At 34.9% G+C, this 24,537-nt stretch overlaps 1 protein-coding gene across 9 annotated transcripts in view; it reads right to left on the bottom strand.

The window, feature by feature from the left end:
* Positions 1 to 24,537, bottom strand: part of Marchf1 (membrane associated ring-CH-type finger 1) — a 732,725-nt gene that overhangs the window by 532,243 nt on the left and 175,945 nt on the right. The window contains exon 1 of one of the 9 annotated variants that reach the window (XM_048791730.1): positions 1,056 to 1,169. The exons of the other annotated variants lie outside the window; for them this stretch is intronic. The gene's annotated coding sequence lies outside the window, so the exon portion shown is untranslated. Of the gene's footprint in view, positions 1 to 1,055; positions 1,170 to 24,537 lie in introns of those variants that run through there. 9 annotated transcript variants of the gene reach the window in all.

Raw genomic sequence — 24,537 nt, 5'->3', positions numbered from 1 at the left:
AGAAGAAGATTAACATTAAACAGAGATGAGAGGTGGGAGGGAAAGGGAGAGAAAAGGGAAATTGCATGGAAATGGAAGGAGACCCTCAGGGTTATACAAAAGAATATACAAGAGGAAATGAGGGGAAAGGGAAAAATAATACAAGGGGGAGAAATGAAGGTCAGTAGAGGGGGTAGAGAGGAAGAGGGGAGGGGAGGGGAGGGGAGGGGGGATAGTAGAGGATAGGAAAGGTAGCAGAACACGACAGTCACTAGTATGGCTATATGTAAATCAATGGATGTGTAATTGATGTGATTCTGCAATCTGTATATGGGCTAAAAATGGGAGTTCATAACCCACTTGAAGCAAAGTGTGAAAGATGATATATCAAGAACTATGTAATGTTTTGAACAACCAACAATAATAATAAAAAAATGAGTATATAAATTCAACCACTGACAGTATTCTCTCTTTCTCTCATTATAAACTTCCAACTGACAGCTCCCTTTCATCATAATTCAGCTTAAGGCACAACTTCTCCATGAAACTTTTAAAGTCTAACCCAAGTAAAGAATTTTAAAGATCAGAAAGCAAGAAATAAGATAACAGAAAACAGACCACACAATTAAATGACATGAAAACACCCAGATTCAATAAAAATAAAATTAACACAAAAACAAAAACATCAGAATAAAATGATGGTTTGATTCTAACACTTTGTCTTAGGAGCAACACTAAGTGATCATCCAACTGAAACCAATCACCAATGTTGGATAAAATTAGGGGAAGTATATTCTTTCATTTTTCCATGTAATGTTAAAACAAAAGCAATGCTCAGGCCAAAACCTAAGTGAAATTGGAGATCAAGAGTGAGTCACTGCTGATAAGTTTCCTCTTCAGGGTAATTGTTAGACTTCACAAACTTGAGTTTATGTCTTCATAGCTTTGTGCAGCTTAAAAGAGACAAAGCTTGAAGCCTCTTCCAAGTATAGTCTCTAAAAGAAGAAATCCAGTCTACATATCTAGGCCACCTACTGGCTATAAACATAGTTTAAAACTGAATTAGATACACCTACCTTACTGCTAAAAAAGAGTCACAATCGTGAGCCATCCCTCATGTGGTCCAAATTCCAATCACCTTTTATTTATAGTGATCCTTGATACATGGCTCACTGAAGGACCTGGAAGAGGGAAACCAATCCATTGGAGGGACGAATATTCATCCCGGAACTCAAAAAAATAGCCATAAATGAAACTCCAAAGAATATAATCTCATGTTAAAAAAAAAAACAAAAAACTCAGAACACCAAAAAGAAACAAAGGATCAACAAGAACCAATAAAAACAATTGTCAGCAGAATCAGACCCATAAAGATTTCAGATATAGAAATTATCAGGAAGCATGTAAAAGAAACATGTGTTTTAGGTTTATAGACATAAAATAAGAAGGTAAAATATGAAAGAAAACCATTGATTATCATAAATTATCAAACAGATTTGACAAAGAGCTAAATAGAATTTTAAAATGCAAAATTCATCATTAGAACAACTATAAAAAGAAGTTTTGAGTTGGAATAAACTGCATAGAATATAAGGCAGATAGAAATGGAGAACCCAAATATAAAATGTAGATTAGGTGTCCTAGAGAACATGATGAAGTTTCACAGCCACGGGTTGGAGTCAGTATGATTAGGAAACAGAGTAGCCAGACGATCTGAGTTTGGAGTCAAAGTGTAAGGAAACAACATGATCCGTTTATGATCCCAAGGTTAGTGACTGTGGCAGCACCTCCCCATGAGCCTAGAAAGGATGGGGAGGGGAGTGAGGGGGAAACTGAGGGAGCACAACTTGAAAGGGGGAGGACCCCCTGACAGGATCTGTATCCCTTAGTAAGTGGCCAATCAGCCTGGCCACCAGGGACCAAGGTCAGGAAGTGCCCACTTTGCTCTCCTCCATCCTTCTGATCTACTGTGTGCTTCACATTATTTGAACATATCTATAGACTGAAGGGCTAGGAAGGTCATTGACAATGTTCATACACGTCAGCCTTTTCTTGGAAGAATTGATGAAGAGGGGCCAAAATAAGAGATCCAGAAAATATATAATGCATATTCCAAAAGAAAGAGGGAAAGACAGTGAAACAAATGTCAAATTAAAAGAAACAATGGCTGAGAATTTTCCAAAATAAATTAAAGAATCAATTATCTGGAACGAGAGCCTAGGAAATTCAAAGCAAGCTAAATGATAAGAAAATAATATTTAGTACAACTATGAGGAAAAAGAAGAACATAAAAGGGAAAATAGATAATTTAAATGCAGCTACACAGGAAAAATATCATCGTTAAAGAAGCAAAGGCTTTACTGACAGCTAACTTCTCGAGAGCAACAGTGGAAGCCAAAAACAGTGAAACACTACCTGCTATGAACTGCAATAAAATAAAGGTTAACCTAGACTTCTACATTCAGTGAAAATATCATCTCTAAAAGAGGCTAACTTAAGAAAAATTCTGGGAAAAAAGGAATATTCTTGCTGTCAACAGATTAATTGAAATTGTGAAGAATTCACTTTGTGCAAAAAATAAAATAACCCCACACAGAAGATCAGAGATAAAAGCAGAAATGCAAGCAAACTGATATAGATGAATAGACAGATGGATATGTATAGAGAAATAGATATTTGGAAATAAGACTTTAGAAAATTACGATAATATTGAAGGGAATTAAAAACCAATATCCAACTAAAATAAAATACTAAAATAGCATAAAGGTGAGGCACAAAGGAATTAAACTGATTGATTGAAGTTTCCTTGCCGTATTTGGAAAGAATATTGATATCCTAAAGATCCTGATTGATGGTTGAGCTCACAAATGCTAAAAAACTAGTCCTAGGGTTAGAACTTTTCAACCAGTTGAATAAAACACTGGAATAAGAAAAAAAATCAACTAACCCAGAAAAAGTCAAGGAAAGAGAGAAAATAAAAACATAAAAGAACAATTGAAAGTTTCAAAATACATAAAGCAAAACATGTAACTATAAGGATAAATGAACAAATCAAGAATTTCCATTGAAGATTTCAATATCCTCTTGGAATAAAAGCCAGGAAAAAAATTAGAAAATTAGTGAAATGCTGAAAACTACCAACCCACTTGAGTTAACTGATGTTTATAAGATATTCGGCTAACTAATACGAAAACCTATACATGTTTTTTTAAAAGAACATGCAAGGGTTTACCAAGATAGACATATTCCGGGTCCAAAAATATCTCAAAATAAAAGATTAACCATAATACAAAATATGTTCTCTAACTACAATGAAGTTAAGTAAAAAATAAATAGCACAAAGCTATCTATAAATAATATGCATTTGGAAACTAACATATTTCTAGATAACCCATGGGTTGAAGAAGACATCAAAAGGTAAAATTATAATAGTCAATTGGAAGAAAATGAACACAAAATATTATAAAATTTGGGAGAATCCTGCTAAATCAGTTATTGGAAGAAGGTTGATAGCTTTAATTACCTATATTTGGTAATTAGGAATAGATAATAGAAGTGGAAAAAAGACATTGCGAATCAAAAATTTTAGCTTCTTCTTAAGAAATGAGAAAAGCAAAAGAGAAAATTATGTCTATAATAATAATGTAATTATGGAAATAGTAAATATTATAGGAAAAATCAATGAAGTATACAATGGGTTTTAAAACTCAAGAAATTTCATGAGCCAAAAGATGGCACTTTTAATATATCAGTAATATAAATTTTTACCTGGATTTATTAAAAAAATAGAGAAAAGGCAAATATTACCAACATCAAGAATGACAACAGGAACACAACTATAGACCCTACATATATTAAAAGATAATAATAAAGTTTATAAACATTTCAAATGTACAAAAGCATTATGAATAAACAAACATCCAGATGCCACAGCTAAAGAGAACCCTGGATACATTTAGTCATATTCAAAAATAATACAAAGAGTTATGTACACAAACAGTTGCCTGATATTAATGATTTGTTGGCTGAAATGGGTGAGTTGTATATGTTAAACATATATGCAAATAGTTTTTTCAAGTGTGTGCAAGCAAGTAGTATTTTGATGACTCGTTAATTTTATGATAGAAAACCTATGCGGATTGTGAGGATAATCTAGACTTTGAATGCACATGGCCATGGTTTGATTCATGCAGTTTCTAATGGAATGATCCACTCTAATTTACAGATAACTCTATCATAGTGGTTTTGTAAACATTACATGAAAAACTATATGTGTTGGTGGGTAATATTATTCTTAAAATACAATATTTCTTTTATTTAATAAGAAAATATCAGTGTAGTAAGTCAATTTTCTTCTCTCCCTGATGCATTCAACCATTAGAGGAAAGCTTCTAATGGGCTATGGTCAGAACTAGATCCATCAATGCCAATCCAACACAGAGAAGGCAGGAAATAATCCCAAAAGGGATCAGGTAACCTGTAAATGTAAAAGATCCCCTATTAGATGGCTGAAGGATCCTGTGAATAAGAAAGAGAATTTGAGCTGTGGTTCTGGCAATTTTTCTGATAAAGTCTTTAAGTCAGAGATAATTACTTTTACATACCTATTGCTGTCAAGTCAAGATTTGTATACCTTCTAAATTTACATATTTGAAGCTCCACCCCCCCAATTTTATTATATTTGGAGGTACAGTCTCTGTGGAGGTAATTAAAGTTAAATGTGGTCACAGTGTTGGGGCCCTCATCTGATAGGAAGAGCCTCTTTATAAGAAGAGGCATGAGAGCATTGTGTGTGTGTGTGCGTGTGTGTGTGCATGTGCGCGCTCATGTGTGCACATTTGCAGGCATGTGTAATATGAGGATATAATAAGAAGATGGCCTTCTGCAAGCTAGTAAGAGAGCCCTCACCAGAACTAGACCATGCTGGCACATCCATCTTAGAATTCCTGGCTCCAGAATTTGAGAAAATAAATTTCTGTTGTCTAAGTCATCCAGTCTATGGTATTTTGTTATGAAAGTTCAAGCTAAGAGATATGTATACTTTTCATTTTCACTCCAATAGATAGGTGATGCCTGGTAAATATAGGTTATGTAATAAAGGGTCTTTTGTAGAACAGAAGTACAAGATATGTATGAGCTGAAAGACCCAGTGCTTTAGATCAGCATACTGTGAGCATAAAGGGGGTATGAGGTGGAACTAAGGTCTGATTTTCCTGGTAACCATAAATTCTACTTCTTATTTCATCTTTGAGGATCATCAGTTCTGCCTCTCAAATCCCTTCTTCCTCCTGCCTCTCTTACTCCTATTATGCTGAGTAGCCAGTACATTACTAGAGTCATCACAGAAATTCAAACTGAAGAGGGGTGAAATACCCTTCCAGTTCCTTTCCATGTTTGCCTGAATCTCACATGGAAGTAGAGAGGCTGAGTATCCTCGGCAAATAATGCAGCAACTCATTTTCAAAGAACTTTTTCTAAATTAATTCATGCAAGAGACAGAGACTGATAGACTCAGCTTTTAGCAAGACACACTCTCACTGGAATTTGGGATAAGAAATTCAAAGAATTGTATGCCTATCAAAAATCAACCTGGGGATAGAATTCCATCAGCCTAATAAGGATTCTTGCCTTTGAAGTACTTCTTTTGTCTCTCTTCATGCCTTTTCCTCTGGCACCGTTATTTCATGCACAATATGATAAATATATAGGCACATTGGGTGAGCTTGTTCAGTCTAATAAAATCCCATCACAGTCCAAATGAAGTGTGAAGCTAGTTAAATGCTTTTCATTATTTCCTCACTTATATAATCAAGTTATCCAAAAAAAATCTTATATCAAAATGCTGAGTGTTTTTAAAAAGACAGTCCATATATTACCAAGAAAATAACTAGTCTCTAAACTTGTCTTTCATTTTATAATGGGTTCTGTTGGGATAATGACAATTTATAGACCCCAAAGAGAAAATTAGAAGCTATGTTTGTTAAGCTATGTAACATGAAATGGTTATAGAAACAAAGAAATTGAACATGTTTAATAGAAAGTCCAAAACCATACCATCCAGGACTGCTAGGCCCTGGTGCTGTGCTACTAAGCCATAGGTAAGTTGGTTCAATGACTCAAACTTCCCCACTCACTACCTTTGCTTGGGAGAATGACTCACTCAATAACCTGTACATCATTTCCAGCCAAAGAACATAGCCAAGTGATTTAAAACCACTTGGTGAATTTAAATGTCTATCACCTCCACAAAATATGCATTTACCCTTCATTTAACAACAGCAACTCATATGTCATTTTCTGGCCAGTTTTTCTTATTCCTACTGCTCCCTCTACTTCCAGTCTGCTTAATTGGACTCAGGTGTATTTTGAAAGCCAAAATTCTCAGCTATCTTCACATAAAGGCAGATGTCCAGGAAAACTAAAAAAAGAGTAAAATGAAAGGATAGCACTTTTGGCCTATGAATATGAGCCAGCTCGTAGCATGAAAATTTTAATTTTCACATTTTGATGAAAATGGTAAACACATTTTGAAGAAAAATGGAAATTGCCATTCTAAAAGCGTAATGAATTGAACCACTTCGTGATGGCCACAAAAGGTATTAGCACATTTTGCAAAGGTATATCTTTTTATGAAGTTTAACAGGAATTAACTGCCTTTAATTGAATTGCCTTTAGTGAAAATAACTTTAGAGTTTGTGATAAATGAGTGGTAAAGGGTTGGGGATTCTTTTAGCCCATATGCTCTTGGGCTCACTGGGACATTATTGTTGTTATTAATAAAATTATCAATAAGTATTTATTGACCCTGGGGCAGAAATAACATTATCTTCTGCAATTACTACAAATGTGAAGATGAAATGAGATGGTTTTGTGACCATGCCAGGCACTTAAAAAATATTTAATAAACATTAGCTTATTTATAGTTCCTTCCCTCAAACAGTACAATCAATTAGACTTGCCCAGTGACTTCATGACCTTCATGATCGTGGTGGGAAAAGCATTCCAGTGGTGCTTTGGGAACAGAGCAAGGCAGAGTCATCGAAATCTGGTTAGAGAAAACTATACATAAAATACATTGTGAAGGACATGTAAAAGTTAGCTAAATGGCAGGAGGGAATTATCTCAAAACTGATGGAACAGATCCCTGTGGAGGTGAGAGGAAATGCAATCCAGAACACTGAGAGGAAGCTTCATGATGTGCTGGTTGGCAGGAGAAATTTATTCATGTCCACAAGCCACAGATGCCTACGAGAAATTATGATGGCTCCTTTATACTATAATAAATGTGTCAAAGAGAATCTGGTGAAATTAATTTAAAATTACATAACTATTATTGCTGGTTATTGAGATCTCAAATTGGAACAATGCTTATCCTATTATAGTAATCAAATGCTTTTAAATGTCTACTCTTTCATTAAATAAGTGTTACATATAATTAAATGGTAAGAATAAATGGACTACCTTGAAAAAATAAAGGCATATGTTTATAATTGCACTTCATAGTACTTTTACCCTTTTTGTAAAAACTTACTGTTTTATCATCTACTTCAATAGTGTATTTTCAATTGATTACTAAAAAGCTTATAAATTTCATCACCATGGGATTATTTATGAGCCTGAGCATTTCCATCACTCTAATTTACTGTTGACTTTAAAGAATGACTGTTTAATGAAGCAACATTAATAACATGATAGAATAAGATAACAAATATGCATGTATCTGTGTGTATGTCTATACACTTGCATTTAATGTACATCGCTCAGTATCCATAATTTATCATAATGCTGATTATACTGTATAAGTATTAAGTTAATTAAGTAATTGGAAATTTCTAGAATTGATTATTTGTCAAATGACAGATAAAAAATTTAAGTTGTCAAGATTATACTATTATACCATTTTAAAGAAAAAGTAAGAGTATGCTATTTTTCTAAAGCTTATCAAGGAAGGAAGGAAAATCTACAGTCTAAAGCCTAACAAGAATTTCAGTATACTTGAAGGAATAATAGATTTTTTAAAAATTCTTTATCTAATTCTGCCATATATGGACTCTTTTTGTCATCCAAATACCTCATCATGGTGGAAATGAGGGCTAAGAAAATGCTTTAGGCCTTTTAAACATTATTCAGAAGATTTCTCAACCATTATGCAAATGTAAGGCTGAGGAAACAACTGTGGTATAGCAAATCTAGACTTTTCTCCAGTTTTTCCATTGCTCTATTAATAATGAGATTAATAATGAGATTCTTGATCACAGAATATTCCATCCTATTAGGTAGAATTTATAGCAGGCTCTGTCCATCTGATCTGCTCCTTGGTTTCGAGGCCACAGCCACTCCAACAGGCATGAGATTTCCACAGGGTGGAATTAAGATGCCAAACCCTAACCACTGTAGTCCAATGTGGAACCTTTATATGAATCACTTCCAGCTACTCAAACTCCTTTCTTGTTATCCACAGTTATCCATCACTCCTCGGTTTCTCTAGTCTTTTAGAATAAGAACAATGACATCATCTACATGGTTCACTCCTTTCCCTGGTGTCTGCTTTGGGGAAGATGAGTAAATCAGTTACAGAAAATAAAATTGAAATCTAAAAGCAAATCAGAGTTTTATTTATGACATTATAATAACTTTATGGGCAGCGAGCAGTATATCTTTTCTAGTAATTTCTTAAGTGTTTGTTGAATTAGGATAAATGTTAGAAAGTAACATTTTCAGACGCCTAAATGAATTTTCTCTCATAATGAATTAGTGTAAAACTTAAGATCTTGACTGTGCTTCTCAGAATATTGTAAGCTGATTAAATTTACTGAAGATGTATTCTTCATTAGTGTCTCCTCTTGCACAGAATAGGCAGTGAGAAAATAAATATAAATCCCCAAATAAAGCCTGCAACACAATTTTTGAGTTAAAAGTCGATTTAGCTGCTTCAATTCTGTAATTTATATCCAGAAATGACATTATATCATAAAAAGAAAGACCCTTGCTAGTTGCAACTTGTATGTTAAGTTATCATATTTTACTTTCTTCTCAGTTAATACAAAAGAACACACAATTTCTTTACTTCCATACAAGAATTTCTTAAGGAAAATAAAGGATAAAAATTAAGGTAAGGGGCTGGGGATGTGGCTTAAGCGGTAACGTGCTCACCTGGCATGCGCAGGGCGCTGGGTTCGATCCTCAGCACCACATACAAATAAAATAAAGATGTTGTGTCCACTGAAAACTGAAAAATAAATATCAAAAAATTCTCTCTCTCTCTCTCTCTCTCTCTCTTTAAAAAAATTAAGGTAAAATATGTAAATGGATATTTTAAGTTAGTTTTAAGAGGTTTATAATGTGCTATTCTTTTTTGTGTTGAATAGATTACAATAGAAGACATTTTTAAAATGTTATTAGAATAGTTATTTCACAGAAGTCTTAAAATTGAAATCTAAAGATATAAAAACTTGACAACCTATAATATACAAGCTATGAATAAATAAGAAATCAATTACTTATTTCCAAATACTTAGGTCTGGAGTTTAAATTTCTCCATTTAGTTTTCTTGGAGCAATTAAAAATACATTCCAGATCAATTAATTTCTTAACCTAAAAAAAATACTATTTAAAGTCTATATTAAAAAAAACTGATGGTAAATATGACAGAATTTAAAAGAAAAATCAATAAAAATTAACAATTAGCTATAACTTATCTTCCCAATTTTATTTGGTCCCAAATGTATCTTATTATATTTGGTTCTTCCAGTCATTATACTTTCAAACCAAAGGTGAATGAAGTCCATGATCTGGGCTGAATTTCATCCATACAGATTATTTTTAAAACAGCAGATCAGATAAATTGTTATGCTAAAATAATAATGGCAGATGCAATTTCTATCCTTTATTATCCCTAAAACATATTTCTGAGTTTATCACAAGTGTTATTCTATAGGTAGGAAGCATCACTAGAAAGTGTTTTTTAAAAATCAATGACTCTGGAGAAATTGTCTGACACTGAAATGTCAACCAACCTTCTCAAAGTGTCTATTAGAAAAAAATTGGTCAGTATTTCCTTCTGTCTTAAAATAAGAAAGCTCAAAGATAGCATTTTTCACTATGGCTCGGCACATCCTGAGACTCAAATGTGCCTTCTTGGGATTTACTCATGACAAACCCATAGTGAGCAAGGCAGAACAATGAGGAAGAGAGTTGAAACGGCAGCACAATAATAGTGTCAACGCTGAAACTTAGCACAGAGCCCCTTGGCTCCCGGGCAACCAATTTCACCAGAAAAAGTGTGTTACAAAAGGTCTGAACGGAAGGAAGTAAATACAGAGCTAAAATGTAAATATTTCTGAAGAGCATTCTCTTTCTTCCTAACCTCATTCCTTTCTTTCCAGAATTATTTATTGAATGCTGTGCACCAGATATGGTGCAACACATCAGAAATACAACTCTCTGTTATTTACAAAACAGAAAAGACTGGAGAGCACAGCGAATGGGGTGAAAACAGAAAGTCAGGGCCAACTCAACTCCTCCTTGAAGGTATGGAGATGGCTTCCCCCAAGGTGGGAGGAAACATCAGCAGCTTTGATTAAGCTTATGGGGCTTAACTTTTTGGAAATGGTTAAAATCCAAGCTAAAAATAATATTATGTTGTTCTAAAACACGTCTTGTAAAATAGTCTAACAATAGTAAATATTGTCTACTTATGCCCAATACCTAGATCATCCTCTTGAAAAATATTGACCTGAAAAAATAATTCTGGCAAATTATTAAGGAAGGAAAAAAAGAGTCATGCTTTTTGGAAAGCATTACTCATTAGTTAATGGTTTAGAATTTGGAGAAAAGTGAGTTTACTTTATAAAAAAACAAAGTTGAATAAGTTGGATATAGATCCATCCAGACAGTGGATGTAAGAAAGATACCGCACAGTCTTCCATCTTGGATGTGTTTTGAATGTGATGGAAGCAAACATTGTTTATAATTGCCATAATTATCCTAGTTGTATTTCTTCTTACCTCTGACCTTACACAAATCTCAACCTATCCTAGCATCAATTTTCTCATCTTTCCACTAGAGATAATATCAGAATCTGCTTTAGATTTGTGAAAATGAAGTAATAAATATGGAATACTTGATATAATGGCTATAAATTAATATCATTGCAATTATTATGTTATTACAAAATTCGCCCTATTTATCAAAACTAAGAAAGTGTAAGCTTCAAGGTACAAATCTAGATCTAGGTTCTCACAGTCATGTCCTTGATTTTTCCCATATGTATCCACATTAGAAATTCTAATGGTAAAACTCTGGTTTCCTCAATACTATTCACTCTATCTCTGCTTTCCTCCCAAGACAATAAATAAAGCATATAGTAAAATTTATTTTTTAAAAGATTTGACTATGACACCTAGTTGTATATGTTGGCTTGGCTAGCCTCTCTCAGTTTGTTTGGTCAAATATCAATCCAGATGTTGTGCTAAGACAGATAATTAAATCAAGCGATTGAGTAGATTACCCTCCCTAGTGTGGGTGGGCCTTATCCAAGTAGTGCAATACCATAGGAGAAAGGACTGAGGTCCACAGAAAAGGAGGGAATTCTGCTTCTCAACTTCCTTTGGACTCAAGACTGCCACCCTGACTCCTGTCAAAATCTCTTACATGCTACTATCCTGCCCTGCAGATTTGGGGTTTGCTAGCCTCCACAATTGCTTTAGAGAATAAGCAAACTCCTTTTTGAAACAGCTCCCTCCCCACCCCCGGCATACACACACACACACACACACACACACACACACACATCCTCCAGTTAGGTTTCTCTGGAGAAGCCTGAGTAATATACTCATGCAGCCCTTTTAAAATTGTTTGCACTTGGGCCATAATAAACTAGCAGTGTCCTTAAAATCATTTACCCATCTTCATCAAGATAATTGCCTCAAAAAGAAAATAAAAATTTCTGAAACAGAGGTTAGAAAATAATTTTAAATATCTATCTGTTGATAAAAAATAAGGAAATAAACTCAAGACCAAGTTTCAAAAGATATTTTAATACCAATAGGTATTAAGATGATGTGAAAGTCCATCATAACATCTCATCTCAAACCTCTCGAGTCACAAAGGCAACCCTGACTAAGCACAGTCAATGGGACAAGGCCAACAGTTGACCAAGAGAGACAATCATCTTAACCTGCCCTTATCCAATCTAAAGCATTAGCCTATTATAATTGTCACTGGTGTTGGACACAAGCACACATATTGCAAAACAGCCTCAAATGTTTGGTATCTTTCAGCATTACTTCAAGGTACCAATATATTTGCTAGGATTTTTTTTTTCCTTTCAGACCGATGCATATCCAAGGACAAAAAAAGGTAGTCATCTCATTTTTAAATAACTCCAAGTAATGCCAAGACTGTTACCCAGCTTACTATCTAACTGGCTTAAAATAATTTACTCTGTGAGGTGTGGGGAGGAAAATGAGGAAAAGCAGGAGGCAGAAGAGGAGGAAAAAGAGAAGGGAAAAGATCATCAAATCAGAGAATCAAATCAGGACTGGAATTTACATATGCCCGCCGTGAGAATCTGCGAAACCAAGATGAAGCCTTTCTGGATAGAAATCTCTGGATAGACATCACAGAGATAGTGCATTTTTATATCGTTTTCTTTTTTTCCCACAGCTGCCTCACAGAAATATCTTTATTAGGTTCTACTGGTAAGGGCTTTAATTTTATAGTTGTTTTTTTTTTTTTTTATTTTGGATTCTAAATAACAAGTAAAGGGTCCTTCAGAAAATGAAGTGAGTTTCATAAATACACTCTGTGATTGACCATTAGGCCTCCTAACTGCTTAAATTTATTCTTGGAATTTCCTTTACTTTTTTTTTCTTAAATTCAATTCGATCTTGCCATAATACATATGGACTTGCTAATTCTGTTATATCCTGTGTATATGTATATTTCCAAAGATACAACAGAATTTGGCATGTTTCTTTACCCCAGGGGACAATTTAAGTGTTTATATAAATATATACATAAATAATGTTATCAATTCATGTGTTCCTAATACTTTCTCTTGTGTAGCACTTAATAGTTCCCAGCATAGCAGTGAGGCCAGACAGAAGACAGACTCTGTCCTTTTCTGGTCTGTCCCTCTGATATCTGAAGTGATATCCACACAGAGAAGCAATTTATCAATCCTAATCAAATGATTCTAAGAACGAATAATTTCTCACCCATCATTGCATACAAGTACCTTCCATGTGGCCAAAAGAGAGATCACTGTGTGTCATACAACTTAGATGTTAAAAATTTAGTTATTTGGCAAAACTCATATATTTAGTAAGGGGCAGAAGTGACTCAAGAATCCAGGGTCTTTCTTTGACTTCCAATCTAGTACAGTTACTATGAGAATTGCTTGTGAATGGCAGAGGAGATTGTTGTAGATAGAAGCCAATGTCATTCAACACTTCAGAGATTCCATACAGAAAAATGTCCTGGCTTTGTGGTAGAGCTAATGGCAGGTTCTTTTCTCTAATTTAAAAGGGTGGATCTTTTCATAAAGAATACTGGCTCACCAAATGTGAGATAAATGAAAGCAAGCTTTTAACGTTGGCACTTAGTAAATCACATGCTTCTGAAAGAATAAAAATGGCTGGTTTCAAACCCAAGGTGAATTAAGGGTTATGATTTTCATAATTTCAGGCAAAATGCCATACTAACATACATGCAAATTTCTCTCTCATTCTTTCTCTCTCTCTCTCTCTCTCTCTCTCTCTCTCTCTCTCTCTCTCGTGTGTGTGTGTGTGTGTGTGTGTGTGTGAGAGAGAGAGAGAGAGAGAGAGAGAGAGAGAGAGAGAGAGAGAAAGTGAATATGGGGGACTTTGGCTATAAGTATAATCCTCGTACACAAAAATTAGCAAATTAGTACTGATCTTCATGGGTTGAGAATCAGCAGTGATTCAGTCATCAGAGTCCATCAGGTGACAGTCTATCCTAGAAAGAAAGTCACAGAAGACTGGCACAGGGTGTTGATGTGCAGTGATACCTTCACAGCCATGAACTTACAGGATGTTCTGACAACATATCCTTGAACTTGATCACTTTCATAATTCAAAAATATTTGTATCTCTACATTCAAATAACCCCACTGTAATAAAGTTGCTTCTTCTTGCTCGTCCCTTTGGGCCTAAAGGCTTCAAGTGTTGTGGACAGACCTGCTGACAAAGAGGTAAAGGCTTGGTACAAGGGAACCTCAGTTTGGAGATGCCTAGCCCCACCGTCACCCTGCCACTCTGACGTGGCCAGGGTGGATGTAGAAGCCTCTGGACAAGAGGGGGTGCTTGAACACAGGTGTGACTGAGGGTAGGTAAAAGGGAAGGAGGATGAGCAGTAGCAAAGCCAGGGGTCTGCTAATGAGCAGGGACCTGGAGGGATGTAGGGAGGTCTTGCAGGCTGCTGCAGGAAGGAGTTCATGATGGGTAGAAGGTTCCCCCACCTTTGATTTATAACAATTTCACTCATAAGGTGACATAGATCTGATTGTCATTAGTTATGGACTTCTCATCAGCCCTAAGCAGCCTAAGAGAGAGGTGATCTGTACCATTTCCCTCCCAGTATGAGTAACTGAGAACTGATAGTGCAGTTTCGCATATAAAATTTTAAATATCACCATGACTTTATTATGTCATATTTGAGTTAGTGATCTCTCTTTCAAAATGAAGCTTTATATCTAATTATATAAATTTTATTTTTTCTTCAAAAATAGGGGTAACTTTTACTATAAAACTTAAAGAAATATGGCTTAGATGAGAAAAAATTAAAAGTGTGATAAGAAGCACACTATAGTCTTAGAATAATGTAAATAACATAAAAGGTAGAAAACCATTTATCCTATAAATTTTAAAACCTCATCATAACTGTGGGCTGTTTTTTGTTGCTTGGTTCTTTGAAGTAAGATGGTACCACCTGGGGTAAGTCCAGAGGCTACCTTTACAGAGAATACATAGCACAACTTCTCTGCTGGCTGGCAGTGTGGATGGATATGGGAATAAATGACATTCTTCTCCTGATCCCACCCCAGGATTCTTGTCTCCACAGGTGGTTTCCCAACCACTGAGCTGCCAGGTGTGTCATCCCAAGGAACCAAAGGAGTGGGCCAGGGTGTGAGAAGGAAGCCATAGACTCTTTTTTTGACAGCATTAAGTAAAAGTCATTTTTAAGAAAAATCACTTAGCACAGGGTCCTACATACAGTAAGTTCTTATTAAGCCTAAGCTAAGCTTATTAAGAATTAATAAGGCCTACTTGTCACTAGCTCTACATTGTAATTTCTTTTGACACCAGTTTCTCATAGCCATATTTCCATGGCAGAATTGGTAATATTTGTAGAAGAGAAAAGTAACAAGTTTATATTGAGTAAGTAATAAATCATAATCAAATAATATTCAATAGTTTCAAAATCTGAGGAGGTCCAAAACCACTGAAAGATGCGGGTTTCCTAATTAATGTTGGGTGATGACATAAAAGTCAAACCTAGGAATTAATCATCTGGAATTAACACACACACACACACACACACACAGAGGCTATAAGGGCACATTAATGAGAAAACTTTGCACAATCATTCTTTCTCGTAGTCTAATATAACCAATGTCTGTTTTATAAGATAATATTGATACATCTTCTAGTGTGGTTAATTACTCTCTAGTGGTAAAATCCCCAATGGACCTATTTTTCTCAAAAAAAAAATTTGATTTGCATAAAAACAACTTCATGATCCATAACCTATAATAAAACTAAATAGACTGGGAAAAAATACTGAGAAGAAAGTTTTGCTCCATCTAAGAATATTTCAATAATTTCCAGAGGGAGGAGAACTTAAAAACTGGCTGTTTGTGGCAAGGATAGAGTAGGAAGAAATGACCCCATACTGGACAGTAAGATTCTGGATACAGGGCATGTTGCTTCCCTGACCACTAAATCTCTAGCAGTGACTAGCATTTCACATCATAAATGCTGAGTCACTTTTTCTGGATTAAAGTCACAAAACTGATAAAGATTACATTCTTCAATAATGAGAGCACTGAATTAAAAAGACACATGAGATTTTTTCCATTGTTTCATTGTCAAAAATTACATGATTAGACATATACTTCTATTTTTAGGTTATGAATTTATACTGATATACATTTTCTGCCTTGGAAAGAAATATTTTTTCTGGTACCAGGGATTGAACCCTGGGATGCTTACCACTAAGTCACATCTCCAGCCCCTTTTATTTTTTATTTTGAGACAGGGATTCATTGAGTTGCTTAAGGCCTCTCTAAATTGTTGAGGTTAGCTTTGAACTGGTGATCTTCCTGCCTCAGCCTCTGAGACACTGGGATTATGGGCATGTATCACTGTGCCTGGTTAGAAAAATTTTTATTAGGTACAATAAATATAGATTAGATAAATTCATCAAGTGCTAAATTTGAGATGAATTTTTTTGTCGCTTGGAGTTTTATGTAAGTGTTTGCAAAATACTTTTGTGTAACATGGAAGATTTGTTTATTTAAAAGGTTAATACAACTAACCCTTTGAGAAGGTCAATTACATGAAATTGCAATCTAATAGTTATTCTGGCTGTCCACTTAATGTCCTTCTAATAAATTTGAAATGGTAATTCAGAGGTTCATTGACTTTGAAAATTATGTAGGTCTTGATAACAATAAAATAATTTGAGACATAAGTCTTATTAGAATATGATAATTGACAGGGTACACCTTTATTTGATGAAGGGTGGGGGAAAGGTTATGCAGCAGAAGAGTTGATGGTACATCATTTTTAAGCAGACATCAAGCATTTTATTTACACTGAGACAGCAAAACATATATTCAGGCATCTTAAATTCATCCTTATCCTCAGGGACATTTATATTAATAAATGTCTTGCAAGTCATTCTAAATCTCACAGCCTTGTAAGATTAAGTAAGTATTAATTAATGAAATTCGACCAACATGGCATTCATCATTGAAGAAACAAATGCCATTAGAACTCCCATGTCCTCTTAGCATTTCCATCCCCACTTCTCTAGACCTGCCTGCCTCCTCTCCCCTGAACCAAGCCACACTCTCCTTAGGAGGCTACTTGCATCCATTCTAGACATTGTTTACCTTCCCAAAACTTGTTTTCAATTCTGCAGTCACAGAAATCTTCAAAAAAGTAAAACGTCCATCATCTCCTACTTAAAAATCTTTTACTAGAGTCCCATTGCTCATAGGGTAAAAACAAGTGCTTACTACGACCCACAAGTTCTCACAGGGATGGGTCCCTGTCATGTCTCCCACTTAAGTGTTCCTTAGCTCCTCACACCCACCAAGCTTCTCTCCTCCACAGAACATTTGCTGAGACGACTCCTGTGCCTGGCACATGTTAGCCTCTTTCTCTGAGTAACTCCTACATATCCTTCAATTTTAACTCCCAAATTATATTGAATATTCTTTTTTAAAGCTTTCGTTATCTTCTGTATCTCTTTTGTATCATTTTATTCCCTGTTTTATATATTTGTTTATATATATGTAATCACATAAGTGTGCATACATATGTATACATAACAGCATATATATATATGCACACAAACACACATATTATGTGTGTAAGTCCCAACAAATGTGTTATATCAACTGTCTACAAGACCAACAATTAATTCCATGAAGGCAATAAATAGGCAGATGAAAGGACTCCAATCTAAGGACACAGAATAGGCATCATAAGGAAATTCTAAGGTAGTGGGAATATGACCCAGTGGCAGAGCACTTACCTACCATGTGGGAGGCCCTGGGTTTGATCCCTGGCACCACAAGGGAAAAAAATCACCAACATAAAAATCACATTCCAAGTTATTTACTTTTATAATAGTTTTTTAATGACTCTTCTATAATGAATGGAGCTAAATTAGGATGCTTGTTTTAGATGATTTTATTCCACACCTTATTTCAACCTTTCTATATTACCTATTTGGTGGATGGGAATCCACTTCTACCTTCACATTAAAGAAATAGTAACTCTGCCAAGAGTTACATGTTGTTCCAAACATAGAGGGGTGCAATCTGCACTCATTCTTCCAGAAAAGAAAAGGTTATTTTAAACAGCAGAATTTTGCCTCACCTATTGACAAAAACAATCATTTTCATAGAAATTAGTTTATAACATCTGAGTATAGAAGAATACACTTAAGCAGTCTCTAAATCAAATATTAACTGTCTTGTCAGGCCCCTGAAGCAGCAATGGATTTGCAATGTTGAGCTGCTCACTTGGACACCTGATAGAGCTGAGCCTCAGACTTGTCTCTCTATGATGGAGTTACTGGAACCCAACCCCATCAGTAGTTGAGAAGCATCTATAATGGTAAAATAAGATGAAAAGAGTTCTGAGGATGGATTATAGTGATAGTTGCACAACAAGTGAACATGCTTAGAACCACTGAACTGTATACTGAAGAGTGGTTAAGATGACAGATTTCACATTGCGAATATTTTATGATTTTTAAAAATTAAAATTAAAAAGCAAAACAAAGTACTGATGTTAATTAGTATATTGTTGGTCATTCTAAACAAGTCATTTATTGCCCTCATAAAATTCTTTAAGCATGATATTTAGATACCCAGGAAAGGTGTTAAGAATAGGCAAAAATTGCAATCAAACCCCTTTTACGGGGCTTTTTTTTTTTCCTGTTTGGACTTGCTTCATGTTATATTAGCATACTACATTAGCTCTAACTAATACTGATATTTTGCAATAAACATAATGAACACCTAAGGTATCTGAGTGAACAGTTATTTTTATTGAATTTAGCTTTTATTTAAATGACAAAGATATTGCAATTACTATATCCAATAACTGCATTAGGAAATTTTCTTTCTAAAGTCAACCAATCTTAAATTCTGCACACAGCAAAGACATCTCATCTAATATATTATTAATGTTCTAGCACAGGAGATTTCATTATAGAGTCATCTATACTTTGAAACAACATTAAGTACTTAGAGAATTAGGATTGCTGAAAATCATATTGCAGCAATTAAACTTTGTGTTTGTTTTCATGATATCTGAGACTCACTTCATTTAAATGGAGAACTATTTACACAAATTTTTGCTGCAAATTCTGGGGAGATTAAAAAAATATTTTTCCTGTAGAGATAAGAATATACCCAGCCGATTTATTAAATGGAAGTCATTTATTTTCAGTTTAAAAAAAAGCACTAAAATTCCCTCTATATAGCAGGAGATATTATAACTGATCACAAAAACAATTTCAGGCAAATAGCTAAATTTCTGTGCAATTATCCATGATATTTAACAGAATAAATGCTGATTTCCAGTTTCAATAATATTTGAAAATATGCAGTAATCCTAAGCTCACCAACCACCAAGGTGAGTAAGGTGTTAAACAGATACTCAGGGTCTCCTCAAACATAAGAAAGTTGCCTATCTTGTCACATAGATATATGGCTTTTCCTTAAAAACAAAATAACAACAACAAAAACAGTCATCCCTAAAGAAATTATGGCAGTTTAACCATGTTTTATGAAGTCCAATTGTGTGAAATTTTGAGATTGGATATTTGCTCACTCCTAACTTCTTGGTACCATCTTCTCCATTCAAACAGCAATGCTTTCTCTGGGAAATTTAATCTCCTGGGTCCCTATTTCCAAGAGAGCCTTATGGGTTACTTGCCCATACTATCACATTATTTTTTAAAAGAGAAAGCAGTATGCCCCAAGGCCAAAGAGAAACAGCTTTCCCTCTTCTACTGTAAAACTAAGATTTGCTCAGATCTGTCTCTTCATACTTTCTTAGAGGGGAGGCTCACATGAATAACAGACCCAGGGCGATGCTTAGCTATTTAAGGATTCTTAGGTTTTTAGTAAAATTAATTCTCAGAAGAGTTCTTTTTTTTTTTTTCTTTTCAACCTCCTACGATTTAATTAGGTATTATCAGTTTCTTTATAATGTAAGGGACATTCTCAAATGTTACCTGTGGACAGGGTCTTGAAGGTATCAAGCTAAATGCCAACTGTGGGGAGGAACATATCCCAAGGCATGAGCCCAGATCAAAGATGTATCATTGTGTCAAAAGTTGGCCTCATGTTTGTGAATTAATATTTATGAGGTTCTTATTAAAAACATAATATGACTTGAGGGTGATAGCAAATTGTGTCCAACTGTGATGAAGAGTTGACTCTTTGAGTACATATGCCTGTCATCTTCTGATCTTGCCGAAAATCTACATCTGCAAACAATTTATGGGCACTGAATACATACACGTTGGGAGATGTTCTCTAGGGATCTGGTATTGCTGTATGCCTCTGGGCATTGACAGCTTAGTTCAAGGACATTTTAAAGCTGCCTGTTACATACCAGAGACATTCCAAGGTGATATAGGAAGTGTATCTCTTGACTCAAAGGACAGATTGGTGGTGCTGGAGATCAAACCCAGGGCCTTATGCATGCAAGGCAAGCATTCTACCAACTGAGCTACATCCCCAGCCCCCAGGTTGGTTTCTTCTCCAAGATAATTCAGTCTCTCTCTTCTCTCTCTCCTCCTCCTACCCCACTCACTCCCCTTGATCTGATTTAAAGGATGTGAGTGAGTTTACTCATAGAAGCTTCATACATAATGATAGATTCCCAAGCCTTCTCAACTGTGACACAGACCCTCTAATTTCGTGGTATTGACCTGGTCCCCCTTCATGTTACCCACAGGGTCCTCGAGGAGTTGATGTGAATATGAAGCTCATGCTACCTGCTGCACTGTAATAACCTGCCTCAGCCTTTGGGCATTGCAAATACTTGCTGCTGCTTAAATACATCAATATAAGGTTTAGAAAAAAAAGAAACACAGTCTTTAAAAATCATGGTCATGCTAGTTCCCTCTCAGGACAGGAAGTAGAGTTGTTATTTATAACCATACTCAGCAGGATAGGTCCACTCTGCCTAGACAGCAGAGAGCTGGGAGTGCACATCGACTCGTACATCTGTTCTGACTCTTCAATTCGACAAATTAGAAAATCTAATCTACCAACATAAATTACTGTAAATGCAGTCATTTCTGGTGCTGTGAAGTCCCTCAGAATAGTCAGACTGAGCATGAGCTAGGAAATCCTGAACATTTTCTCATAATCTCTCATTGAGGGCCATTTGTAGCTCTTCTTCTGAAGTAAGGTCAGGGAGCAAGGCCCATGTGAACCTGGAAGGCTGAAATTTTATGTTAGCAGAAAGGGCATGTATAAAATCCAGATCTGCTTTTTGACTACCTATGTCCCTGGGAATTATTTCTCTATGTTTTTACTACATCTGATTGCTTTACATATAGTTAATCTGAGTATATGTAAACAATGCTTTCTCAGAGGAAGGATTTTTAGAAAGAGCATGGGAGAGACTATTGAGAATTTCATCTTCATATGAAATCCTGACCTCTGCACAATAACAAAGCTTCCTCCTTCAGCTTTGAAGTAGTATGATCAAGCTTTATAGGGCAGGAGATCCATTACTGAGATAGCTACTTGGGCATGTCCCTTGAAATCACAGAACATCTCATTTTTTTAAATATCAGTAATAGATTTTGGTTGTTTTTTTTTTATTATTAATTTTGTTTGTTTGGTCCATTGGAAACACACAGGAAACTGTCTTTTCTCTCTGCAACAGCTGACCTGCAGGATAGACAAGCAGAAGTGTATAACTTCTCTAAGGATACTGAAAAGAATTCCATTGGCAGGTAGTGGCCAGTTCATAATAATTTTCAATATTTCTTTTAGTATATTATAGAATCAAGACTAAGAGTATAGATTGAAATTCAGTGCAAAATTCTTTAATTCAAATAAATATGACCTTTCTGTTTCTGATGAGATGTAACCAGAGTTGAATCACCAATGCAAACTTCTGTACATTTCTCCCTGTACCATGTTTGCACATACGCCAAAAGTTGATTCATACCCAACACACTAACTAATACAGCTATAAAGTTAAATGTCTATTGTATATATATATTATAAAGTAATTGATTTTCCATAAGATGGCATTGAGCATTCTCATTTAGTATAAGAAATGTTGCCAATAGTCTATCCTGCTTTCTCTCTGAATATCATAATTATCTCTGCAATTGTTTCTACAAAATTTTGGGAAATCATGTTATTTATTCCTTTTCTCTTGAGAAGTACAATTTTAAATGATGACTCTAAAGTTTGTAGCTTCTCTACATACAGTTAAAGTATTAACCAAGTTAGTACTGGAAAATACGATTTTGAACTTGTCAAGAAAAATCTCTATTTGGCACTGTTTTTTAAGAGATAATATATTACAGACTTAAAGCTAGAGGATTGTCAGAATATAAAGTAGTTCAATTTTCTGATAGTCATGATTATACTTTCTGTTTGCCCCATTTTTAAAATGGATTTTCTTGAAATCACAATCATCACACTTTCTGGTGGATACATATTCAGATTCTATAATTTTACCCAAATTGTTTTCACAATGCATATTGAGCAAACCATATATGTTGTAACACTGCATTGTTGTTTCTATTATAATTAAGATTTGGTAATTGTTTGGGACCTTAATATATTGGAGGAATTTGTAATAGAACATAATCCAATAGTAAAATATGAAAAATAAAAATCTAATGAAAACAAAACAATGGCAAGAAAACTGCCAAATACAATTGCACCCCATTAAGTAAATTCCAGGAGAAAAACTCACATTAAAGCACATTCACAATGCTTAAGAGCACAGTGATTATGAATAAAATAATTTCTAGTAAAATCATGTTAGTTTATAAGTTAATAAGTATAGTATCACATTTCTTCATTTTGACTTCTAAAACTACTGAATGCTTATTTATGACCAGTGATTTACAGACCACATTTTAAGACATTTTCTTTTGATTTGTAATTGCTTTATTTTTATTGTAGTATTCATATTTCCTTATGTAAAATTAATGGGATTTATCTTTTAAAGCCACAAACTGAAATAATTGAGTTTTGCTGCAAAGTAAATTTTGTTACGTAAAACCCTCATGATGGGGCTAATCACTCGTGTAACCAAGAATAGTGAATTAAGGAGTTAGTTGCCTCTGGCTTACTTGTTTATTTCATTCAATAAAACATTAATTGAGCACTATCAGACTGAGCAGAATTAGGCAGGTTGCACATGCCCAAATGTTTCAAGTGGTAAGCTATATGTGTCCTAAATCTGGAAAGTAGAAGAAGACACTAAAAACACTTCAGTCACTCTTAAAGAAGCTGGGACCACTTCTATAGTAACACTTGATCACCTTTCCCTAAAAACTATGAGAGACAATAAATAAAATGTAAAATTATAAAATACTAAACATTCAAGAAAATGGTTACAGACATATTCAAGCCCATTCAAGCTCTTAATAGAACTCCTCTTTATCTTAAGAAGTTATTTGAAACACCAGCCTGTAAGAAGGACTTTTAGCTGCTATGCCATGACCTTCATCTTCTACTAGACACTTTTTGGAAGAGGCATTCTTTATGAGAAGTTCTAGATAAAATTTGAAGTTTCTATGAATATTGCAGGCAAATACATCTTCCACTTGCTCTTGTTCAATGGAGTATATAGAATTCCCTTTTTGTGTCAAGATGGCTCCTGGCCACCTAAGCATTAATTATCTAATAGGTGTTCTATGAGGACAATTACCTTGCCTGCTCATTATTTCACCTTCAGTTCTGGAATAATAATTGTCACATGATAAACATTTATAAATGAGTTTAATCAATAAATAAATGTCATGAATCTTCCAGCACCTGTCAATGAGGATCCTGCCAAGAAAATCTATAATATTCAGGCCAATCATACAATGTTTGTCAGATAATCTCCAGAGGATCTTGTAACAAAAAAATGCTGTCTCCAAGAAGCAATATGTTTATATTAGCCCATCCTGCATTTCTATAACAAAATACCTGAAGCATGTTATATTTATAAAGTAAAGAAGTACATTTAGCTCACAGTTTCGGAGGCTACAAGTCCATATGGCATTGTGCAGGTTATGAATAACATTTTCCTTGGCTTAATACGTCATGGTAGATGGCAGTAGTGGGGACACAAGTGTGAGGAAGAGATCACCATCTCAAAAAAGGAAGTGAGAAATCAACTAGGGGCTGCAGTACCTTCCAAACACATGCCCCCAATTAGCCTAAGGACTGCCCAGTACCCTCCGCGTCTTAAATATCCCATAACACCTCTGCACTATCAAACTGGGGACCAACCTCCAAATACATGAGACTTGAGGGAACATACTTATAATGTACTTCAACCATAGCAATGCTCTTGTTCACATATCCCAAGACATTTCATTTCTGTGGTCAGAAGTTCCCAATAAGTGGCTTTATGTTTTAAAGCTTTCAGCATGCACTAGACTAAAACTCATTTTAAAGATAATGATGACTGATGATTATGGGTCGTGATTTGCAAGGATGAGCCCTCTCTCTCAAAAATGGAAGTCCATCCAAATCACCAACTAAATACAAATGTCAGGAAACTGAGGTAGAGACACAATCTGGTATAATGC

The sequence above is a fragment of the Marmota marmota genome, unplaced genomic scaffold (assembly GCF_001458135.2).
Source record: "Marmota marmota marmota unplaced genomic scaffold, marMar, whole genome shotgun sequence".
Classification (NCBI taxonomy): domain Eukaryota; kingdom Metazoa; phylum Chordata; class Mammalia; order Rodentia; family Sciuridae; genus Marmota; species Marmota marmota.
The sequence above is the reverse complement of the archived record's forward strand: the minus strand, read 5'-3'. Positions and strand labels throughout refer to the sequence as shown.